The sequence below is a fragment of the Amblyraja radiata genome, chromosome 37 (genome assembly GCF_010909765.2).
Source record: "Amblyraja radiata isolate CabotCenter1 chromosome 37, sAmbRad1.1.pri, whole genome shotgun sequence".
Taxonomy (NCBI): Eukaryota; Metazoa; Chordata; class Chondrichthyes; order Rajiformes; family Rajidae; genus Amblyraja; species Amblyraja radiata.
In genome coordinates this window covers 20,078,839-20,089,569 of record NC_045992.1, presented here as the reverse complement: position 1 = coordinate 20,089,569, position 10,731 = coordinate 20,078,839, and the positions used below count along the sequence as shown (strand labels likewise).

Sequence of the window (10,731 nt, the reverse complement as noted above, 5' to 3'; positions counted from 1 at the left end):
GTGTGTGTGTGTGTGTGTGTGTGTGTGGGGGGGGGGGGGTGGGGTTGTGTGGGGGAGGGGTGTGTGGGGGGATGGTTGTGGGGGGGGGGGGGATTGTGGCGGTGGGGAAGGTTGTGGGGGCGCGGGCAGGTTGTGGGGGCCTTGTGTGTGGGGGGGATTGGGGGACGGGGAGGGAGATATACATCCAGCCAAAGTTTGCAAGGAGAAACCGCGAGAATGTTACTATATTGCACTATATTCATATATATACCATGATATTACTATATTACACTATATTCAACCACGACAGAATCGCGGAATTGGGCCATTCAGCCCACAGTCTACGTTGCCATTCAATCATGGTGGGCATATATTTCCCTCTCAAACACATTCTCGTGGTTTCTCCCTGTAAGCTTTGGCGTCAATACTAATCAATTATCTGTTAATCTCCGCCTTAAAAATACCCAATGTCTTGTCCACCACAGCTGTCTGCGGCACTGAATTCCAGAGATTCACCACCTTCTGACGAAATAAATTCCTCCTCATCTCCTTTCCAAAGGTATTTCCTTTTATTCTGAGTCTTTGCCCTCTTGCTCCAGAGTGTTCCATTAGTGGAAACAACCTCCCTACTTCCGCTCTATCCAGGCCTTTCACTGTTCCGGCGCTCTCCAGCTTTGGTTTATGATCAGTACTACAACAACCTATCCCGCTACTCCTCCTCTCTGTTTATCTGTTGTTTTCACACCTTACATTCGGGTTCAACCCTTCAACATCTCGAGCTTGCCTCTCCCCTGACTATCAGTCTGAAGAAGGGTATCTACCCAAAACGTCACCCATTCCTTCTCTCCTGAAATGTTGCCTGTCCCGCACAGTTCCTGCAGCCTTTTGTGTCGACCACATGCGTACCCTTTCTCGGGTTGGGGGCGGATCTGTTCACAGGAAGCTAAGTGTTTCCAGAATCAGAAGCATTTTCTTTTTGCATGTTAAACCCCACCTGAGAACCATGGAAGATTTTGCAATTTTAATGATGGATTTTTCACTTTTTAAACTTTTTATATAACAAATTAATAAAGATTAAACATAATGCCTTACTTTTGATGAAATGTAGTGAGCAAACGCGATAATTCCCGACATTTTCTATCTTTATATCTCCACGGCCAATGTTTGCAAACCACTTCCGCTGTTGGTTGCCCCTTCAGCTCCATCTTGTCTTTACCTTCGTTTTTCTTTATCTTCTGGACTCTAAAGTAAGATAACTGTGCCTCGCGGTCACCCCGACTGGCACAGTTATTTACAGCTCAAAAACGGGCCGTTTTCGCGGTTTTTAACGGGTGTGAAAGTATGCGTTTCCAGCATCAATAACATGTACCGGACGTGACGTTTGTGCCCCAGTTAAATTTTGCGTCCACGTGGGTGAGGGTCTATGATCCAGTGACCTTTCGTGAAATCACCCTATAAGGATACTTTATCCACAGAATATATCCACAGAATATAAAACAATTTACTGTATGTGTAAGCGTTGGGAATGTTGGATGTGATCCTGTACTATATACGGGGTAGGGGTTGGGTGGGTGGGGGGGGGGGGGGGGGGGGGGGGGCAGTGTTAGCTGTGAGGATGATTCTAGGAGGCTGCAATGTGACTTGGATAGGCTGGGTTAGTGGGCAAATGCATGGCAGATGCAGTATAATGTGGATAAATGTAAGGTTATCCACTTTGGTGGCAAAAATAGGAAATTAGACTATTATCTGAATGGTGGCCGATTATGAAAAGGGGAGATGCAACGAGACCTCGGTGCCATGGTACACCAGTCATTGAAAGTAGGCATGCAGGTGCAGCAGGCAGCGAATAAAGCGAATGGTATGTTAGCATTCATAGCAAAAAAATAGGAGCAGGGATGCTCTACTGCAGTTGTACAGGGTCTTGGTGAGACCACACCTGGAGTATTGCGTACAGTTTTGGCCTCCTAATCTGAGGAAAGACATTCTTGCCATATAGGGAGTACAGAGCAGGTTAACTAGACTGATTCCTGGGATGTCAGGACTTTCATATGAAGAAAGACTGGATAGACTCGGCTTGTACTCGCTAGAATTTAGAAGATTGAGGGGGGATCTTATAGAAACTTACAACATTCGTAAGGGTTTGGACAGGCTAGATGCAGGAAGATTGTTCCCGATGTTGGGGAAGTCCAGAACAAGGGGTCACAGTTTAAGGATAAGGGGGAAATCTTTCAGGACCGAGATGAGAAAAACATTTTTCACACAGAGAGTGGTGAATCTCTGGAATTCTCTGCCACAGAAGGTACTTGAGGCCAGTTCATTGGCTATATTTAAGAGGGAGTTAGATGTGGCCCTTGTGGCTTAAGGGATCAGGGGGTATGGAGAGAAGGCAGGCTGCTGTTGGATGATCAGCCATTATCATATTGAATGGCGGTGCAGGCTCGAAGGGCCGAATGGCCTACTCCTGCACATATTTTCTATGATCCTATATTTCTATAACCACATTCCCCTGCCTTCTACCCATAACCTCTGACACCTTTACTAAACAAGAATATATCTATCTCTGCCTTATCAATTGACCTGGCTTCCACAGCCGTCAGAATGCTACAGAATCACGACTATCTGACAAAATAAATGTCTCCTCACCTTCCTAATACGATGTCCTTTAAATCTGCGGCTATAACCTCTAGTCCTAAACCCTCCCGTGGAAACATCCTCTCCACACCCACTCTATCCAATCCTTTCATTATTCTGCATGCTTCAATGAGATCCCACACATTCTTATAAACTCCATCGAGTACAGGCCCAGTTCCAACAAACGCTCCTGATAGATTAACCTACTGATTCCTGGGATAATTCTTGTAAATGTCCTCTGGACCCTCTCCAGGACCAGCACATTATTCCTCAACTATGGTGCCCACAATTGCTCAAAATATTCAAATTGCGGCCTTACCAGCGCCTAAAAGATCTTCAACATTACATCCCTATATTTCCTGTCCGCCAAACAATTCTCTATCCAAGTCAATACCCTACTCACAATCCCATATGCTCTACCTTTGCTCAGTAATCTCCTGTGGTACCTTATCAAAAGTTTTCTGAAAGTCCAGATATAGTACATCCACTGGCTCTCCTTCATCCAATACTATTTTTCACCTAATGCAAATTTATTGCAGTTCCTCTGTCTCCCTAAATCCTCTGTCCTTTGGTATATCTGGGAGGTTGTTTACATGTCCCTACCCACAGTGGCATTACCTTTCTTAAATGCCAATTTTAACTCATGCTGCAACTTGCACCCTATATCCAGGTTGCTGTTTGGGCGTTTGTAGATAATTCTCATTATTGTCTTTTTACCTTTACAATTCCTCATTTCTATCCACAGCTACTCTACATCGTCAGTCCAATGGTCACCCCTCGCAAAGAACTGATTTTCATCCCTCACCAACTGAGCTACCGCACATACTCGGCCCACCTGCCAGTCCTTTCTATAGGATGTATAACCCTGAATATTTAGTTATCTGTCCTGACCCACCTGCAGCCGTGTCTCTGTAATCCCCACAATGTTATATCTACCAATTCCTAACTGAGCCTCAAACTCATCCAATTTACTTCTTATACTTCGCGCATTCATATATAATAAATGTAATCCATTACTCACCTCATCTTTTACATCGATTCCTGGCCTGTTGTGTGTTTCCGGCGCTCACCAGCTTTGGTTTACGATCAGTACTACTGCCGTGACACCGCAATCAGCGCTGTCTCAGTTTGTCCCAGGACTCACCGATTATTTCTGGTGATTTATCTTCTTCGAGCACAGGCAGTTGGAGCGTAGTGGTTGTGGCCGAGTGGTTAAGGCGATGGACTTGATAATCCATTGGGGGTTTCCCGCACAGGTTCGAATCATGCCGATTACGGCGGTAGCGGGTCCGCTCGTTTGAACCGACCTGTGCATAATTTTTACGGAATGTTCACTAACTGCTGTCAGAATTAATATTCCGCGGAAATAGGTAAGTGAATATATCGGTAGCGCAAAGATTTTGGTCACCCCGGTAAATCGATTGATTATCTGCTGCGACATGGAACAAATGGCTTCGTTACTCAGCTGTATATTTACCTAGTTGGGTACGGTCCTGAATACTGCGGCCCAGAGTATGTGCTGAGCGATAATTCACCTTGCATTCACTGAACGCCAGAGATGGTCGACCCACACTGCCACGCCTGTGCTCACTGGACATACCCGGTGAATTGTTGCCCCCCCCCCCTCCCCCCGATCACATGTGAAGTTCTCCTCCTCTCTCCGCTGAGAGTACTACAACAACCTCTCCCGCTGCTCCTCCTCTCTGAGTGTTGTACTTTCGGTGGCGCTGGTGCCAGCTGCCTCCACCTTCAGACCGGTATCTTTTTGTTTTTTCGTTTTTGTTTGTTATGTTGAAGTGTGCTTTTTTATGTTTTTGTTTAATGTATTAATGTGGGGGAAGAGGGTACGGTAAGGCGGATACCGTCCTTCAGTCGCTTGCTGGAGAGGACGCGACTATTATTCGAGTCGCGTCCTCGCCCCCCACCCCCCCCTCCCCCCAGCGGCCTACCTACTGGATTGGCGCGGCCTTTCCTGCCAGGACCGACCAAAGTTCCAGCAGCGGCGGGACAGCGCTGATACATCGCGGGGCTGGCGATGCCTTACCGGGGATCGCCGTCTGGAGCCCGGAGTGCTGGGCCTGCGGCACCGACATCCTGGAGCTGTGGTTCGCGGAGCTCCCAACGCGGGCGGCGATGACAAACATCGTTGGGTCCTGCGACTCTGCCCGGCTAGGCCTGCGGACTCGGGAGCTGCGGACTCCGGTGGTAGGCGGCTGATCGGGAGGTCCGGGCCGCTGAGGAGGATTTTCACCGTCGGGGTTCGGCGTCGGCGTTCCATCAGCCCGGCGAGAGGGCCTGAGCATCGGGCCGCCCGGGGTGGCGACTGCGGGTGCTCGGAAGGCCCCGAACTCGGGTCAACATCTGGGAAGATCGGAGATGAGGCTGGCTGGACTATGGTGCCTTCCTCACCTTGGTGCCATTGTGTTATGTTGTGTCGTGGACTTTCTGTGTGTGCTTTTTTTAAAATTTAATTTTATATTTAATGCTTTTTTATTTATTATTTATTTATTTTTATGATACTGACTGTAAAGGGAAATTCATTTCGTTGTCTCTAATTGAGACAATGACAATAAATTTGAATACAATACAATATAATTATCTGTTATTTTCACACCTTACGTTCTTGTTCAACCCTTCAACATCTCGAGCTTCCCTCTTCCCTGACACTCAGTCTGAAGAAGGGCGGATCTGTACACAGGAAGCTAAGTGTTTCCAGAATTTTCTGCTTGATGAGGACCGTGGCTTCCTGACCAAGTGAACGATAAGGGGGCTTTGTATAAGGACACTTTATCCACAGAATATATGCACAGAATATAAAACAAATTACTGTATGTGTAAGCGTTGGGAGTGTTGGATGTGATCCTGTACTATATACGGGGTGGGGGTGGGGGTGGGGTGGGTGGGGGGTCTGAATAACATTTATTTTAGAAAAAATCTTTATGGCCCTAATCTTTGATGCCGTTTATGAAAAGCAGTTTCCCAACCGTGTCCCTGGTCACCGCTTCCCAGCTCGGGAATCGACCGTTTATTGCCCTTTCCGTACAGTTGTCTCTGTGGCGCAATCGGTCAGCGCGTTCGGCTGTTAACCGAAAGGTTGGTGGTTCGAGCCCACCCAGGGACGCTGGTGATCGGATATTTTTTGCTGTGCATGTTTGGACACAAAAGGCGTCGAGAGGTATGGGGAGGGGAACAGTAGACTGTGTTGGGATGATCAGCTGAGAACATGTTGAATGGTGGTGGAAACTCGTATGGCCGCGTGGCCTGCTCCAGCTATTTCAATGTCGATGTTGTTCTCACGGAGTCCGGGATGTAGCTCTGCAGAAGGGCGCACGTTTTTCGTGTAAAGGCCCCAGGTTCAATTCCCATCACTTCCACCTGGTGACTTTTCAAAAGTTGGAGGAAATCCCGCAAACGATATCGGAAGAAATTTGGACTTTAAGATGCAGACTCGACTTTGCCCCGAATCCTCGAGAACTGGGAAAGTGACGTTTCGGAGGTATAAATCCCCGTCGATTTGCCCGTTTATATTTTATTTCGTTCAATGTCGGGACCTGGGAACCAGGAGCAAGTATACGCGACAGCAGTGAGCACAAGGATATTAACCCAGGTGTAGAAACCTGGGAACATGGCGAGTAGTGAGACAGGGATAACAACACTGATGAGCACGCTAATAAAATGAAGAAAGACGCCGAGAAATACAAAACAAACAAGATGAGAGTTTTTGCGATGTGTAGATAGTTCGATATAGATAAATACGCAAAGCACACTATAAAGGATAGAATGATGGCAGCAATCTGGAATACAATTGGAGTGATTGGAGCGGTGTGAGTGTAAAGGAGAGGCGCGGGGGGGGGGGGGGGGGGATCCACCAGAAAGGGGCGAGTCTGGACAGACAGGTTTATTTTCCTGGAACAAAGGAAGCTGAGGCGGACCTGATCGGGATTTACCCAATAATGAGGGTCTTCGAGAGTAGAACATTATTTCCCATAACACCCCCACGGTCTAGCCGCCCGGAAGCTAGAAAGTATCAAAAGTAGTACTGTTTAGACGAATGTGGTGTATGGTATCTGGATCCTACCGCATGTAGGAGGCTGGTGGATCCAGGTACTATCACAATGTTTAAAAAATGCTGGACTAAGTGGGACCCGTTGGGTCACACGGGAGTCCCGGTCCCCAAACGTAACCCCCAAAGAGTTTCCTTCGATGTAAAAATGTAGCTCTCGCGTTTGCTGCCAGACCCTCTACGTCCAGCCGCGCCCTCCCTCCTCTGTTTGTCTCACGCCCCCCCCCCCCCCCCACCCCCCCACCCGCCACCCCCCTTAACATTACATTAAATCGGAGAGATTCCTGCGCAGATCACGCTGCGGCCCGTGATGAGAGGAACAGGAAAGTATCCGGACTTAGTCCTTTCACAACACTCGGGACACCCGCCAACCGGGCTCAGTCTCTCCAGCCTGCTGACTCGGGACTTGAGGGAAGAACCCCCGCCATCACCTGCCGGGGACTGAATGTGACTCCCGCCCACACTAATTTGGTTGTCCCGTGACGGCCCTCTGTCTTACCTCATGTTGTCCTTTGAAAGTTACCCAACCCTCTGGCTGCCCGCTGCTCTTTGCTATGTTATACTTCTATTATTTTAGCATTACTCCATCCCTATCTTCCCTTGTCAGCCAGGGTTGTCTCTTACTGCCCTTAGAATATTTCTTCCTCTTTGGAATAAAATGATCCTGCATCTTCTGGATGATGCACAGACATTCCTGCCATTGCTGTTCCACCGTCATTCTTGCAGGGATCCTTTACCAGTCGACCTTGATCAGTTTCTCTCTCATGACTACATAGTCCGTTTGACCAACTGCAACACTGACACTTTTGATTTAACCTTCTCCCTCTCAAATTGCAGATTAAAACCTATCATATTATGGTCACTACCACCTGGTGGTTCATTTACCTTGAGTTCCCTTATTAAATCATGATTCATTAGAAAACACCTAATCCAGAATTGCCTTCATTCTGGCAGGCTCCAGTACATTTGCTCTCAGAATCCATCTCGGACGCACTCTACAAGGTCCCTTTCTTGGGGCCCAGAACCAACCTGATTTTCCCACTCTACCTACATATAGAAATGTCCCTATCCATGTTTTGAGAGGTGGGGGACAATCCATCCCATGTTTTGTAATCCGGATTATGAAATTCGGTGAAAAAAAACTATTAAAATCTCCGCTTTCCGCGAGACAGTGGGGGTGTCACTGTTCAGCGCGTGTTAAATGCCTCTATAAACATCGAATTAACATGATGTGTCATTAATTGTGTTTTGACCTTCAAGTATTACTGAAGGTGTTCACGGAGAATTACTTAAAGCTGTCTGATGCGAGTACAATTACCATTTGAACTAATTCAAGTTCAAGTTCAAGTTTATTGTCATGTGTCCCTGATAGGAGAATGACATGTTTGCTTTGCTTCAGCACACAAACATAATAGGCATTGACTACAAAACACATGCATAAATAAACTGATAAATAGCAAATAACAAATAATGGGTTGTTAATGTTCAGAGTTTTGGCCGAGCCAGGTTTAATAGCCTGATGTCTGTGGAGAAGTAGCTATTCCTGAACCTGGTCGTTGTAGTCTTCAGGCTCCTGTACCTTCTACCTGAAGGTAGAAGGGAGATGAGTGTGTGGCCAGGGTGGTGTGGGTCTTTGATGATACTGCCAGCCTTTTTGAGACAGCGACTTCGATAAATCCCCTCGATGGAAAGAAGGTCAGAGCCGATGATGGATTGGGCAGTGTTTACTACTTTTTGTAGTCTCTTCCTCTCCTGGGCACTCAATTTGCCGAACCAAGCCACGATGCAACCGGTCAGCATACTCTCTACTGTGCACCTGTAGAAGTTAGAGAGAGTCCTCCTTGACAAACCGACTCTCCGTAATCTTCTCAGGAAGCAGAGGCGCTGATGAGCTGTCTTGATAATTGCATCAGTGTTCTCGGACCAGGAAAGATCTTCAGAGATGTGCACGCCCAGGAATTTGAAGCTCTTGACCCTTTCAACCATTGACCCGTTGATATAAACGCAACTGCGGGTCCCCATCCTACTCCTTCCAAAGTCCACTACTGCCGTGACACTTGGTTTTGCTGGTGTTGAGGGCCAGGTTGTTGTGCTGGCACCATATGGACAGTTGCTCGATCTCTCTTCTATACTCGGACTCATTCCCATCAGTGATACGTCCCACAACAATGGTGACGTCAGCCAACTTGATGCTGGAGTTCGCTCTATGACCGGCTACGCAGTCATGAGTATAGAGTGAGTACAGCAGGGGGCTGAGCACGCATCCTTGAGGTGCACCCGTGCTGATTGTTATCGAGTCTGACACATTTCCACCAACACGAACAGACTGTGGTCTGTGGATGAGGAAGTCGAGGATCCAATTGCAGATGGATGCGCAGAGACCCAGTTCTGCCAGTTTGGTAATCAGCTTGGAGGGGATGATAGTATTAAATGCCGAGCTGTAATCAATGAATAACAGCCTGACATATGAGTTTTTGTTGTCCAAGTGGTCCAGAGTGGAGTGGAGGGCCAGCGAGATCGCATCCACCGTTGATCTGTTGTGGCGGTAAGCAAACTGCAGTTCACCCCTCCGAAGGATTTCCTGACGTCGGCCTCTGTGACTGAGACTGAAATACCATCGCTGCGAATGGGGGCTCGAGAAGGCACATCTGTATTCTCCCTATCAAAGCGTGCGTGAAACGCATTGAGCTCGTCAGGGAGTGATGTTTCGCCGACATTCGAGCTGCCTCCTGGTTTCGCCTTATAGGAGGTGATTGCATTCAGGCCCCGCCACAGCTGCCGAACATCCAATAATTGGATATATTGGTGAATGGGAAAGATTTAAACGGGTATCGGATTTAAACTGGTCAGCTCATTAAGGCCTCAGGTCGAAAGGGTTTCCTGGCTGGCTTGCAGGTAAGACGCTCATTCACCCTTATTCACGTTATTTAGTATGTTTTCCTCATCTCTCTCTGTCTCCCCCCTCCAAGGTTGGTTCAATTGAATTTGCTTAAGTGTTATTTATCACTTGTAGCTTTTGAAAGATTCAAGCGGGTATCAGACGATTTCTAAGGGCTGAATCGGCCCGTTCGAGGGTGCTTTCATCGACCGATGCAGCTTAAAATCAAACTGCTACGTCGAGGCGATAGAGGTTCCCGATGTTGAAGCCCTGCGCGGGCACCAAGAAAGTGAGTCCCTCCCCCCAAATTGTGTCTCACCTCCCCACATATTTTGGTAGCGATTTTCAACGAATCTGCCTGGCCTGTTGTGTGTTTCCGGCGCTCTCCAGCTTTGGTTTAGGATCAGTACTACTGCCGTGACACTGCAATCAGCGCTCTCAGTTTGTCCCAGGACTCACCGAATTTTTCTGGTGAATTATCTTCTTCGAGCGCAGGTATCCCCGCGCAGGTTCGAATCCTGCCGATTACGGCGGTAGCAGGTCCGCTCGTTTGAACCGACCTGTGCATAATTTTGACGGGTTGTTCACTAACTGCTGTCAGAATTAATATTCCGCGGAAATAGGTTTGTAAATATGTCCGTAGCGCAAAGATTTTGGTCACGCCGGTAAGTCGATTGATTATCTGCTGCGACATGGAACAAATGGCTTCGTTACTCAGTTGTATATTTGCCTAGTTGGCTCCTGTCCTGAATACTGCGGCCCAGAATATGTGCTGAGCGATAATTCACCTCGCATTCACTGAACGCCAGAGAGTGTCGACCCACACTGCCACACCTGTGCTCACTGGACATACCCGGTGAATTGTTGCCCCCCCTCCCCCCGATCACATGTGAAGTTCTCCTCCTCTCTCCGCTGAGAGTACTACAACAACCTCTCCCGCTGCTCCTCCTCTCTGAGCGTTGTACTTTCGGTGGCGCTATTGCCCGCTGCCTCCACCTTCAGACCGGTATCTTTTTGTTTTTCGTTTTTTTTGTTATGTTGAAGTGTGCTTTTTTATGTTTTTTAATGTTTTAATGTGGGGGAATAGGGTACGGTACGGGGGATACCGTCCTTCAGTCGCTTCCCGGAGAGGACGCGACTATTATTCGAGTCGCGTCCTCGCCCCCACCCCCTCCTTCCT

General features: G+C 47.9%; 1 non-coding gene across 1 annotated transcript; it reads left to right on the top strand.

The window, feature by feature from the left end:
• The first annotated feature begins 5,657 nt into the window (after window positions 1-5,657).
• Window positions 5,658-5,731, top strand: trnan-guu. Its single transcript has one exon. It is a non-coding gene; the product is annotated as a tRNA-Asn (tRNA).
• Window positions 5,732-10,731: the final 5,000 nt, after the last annotated feature.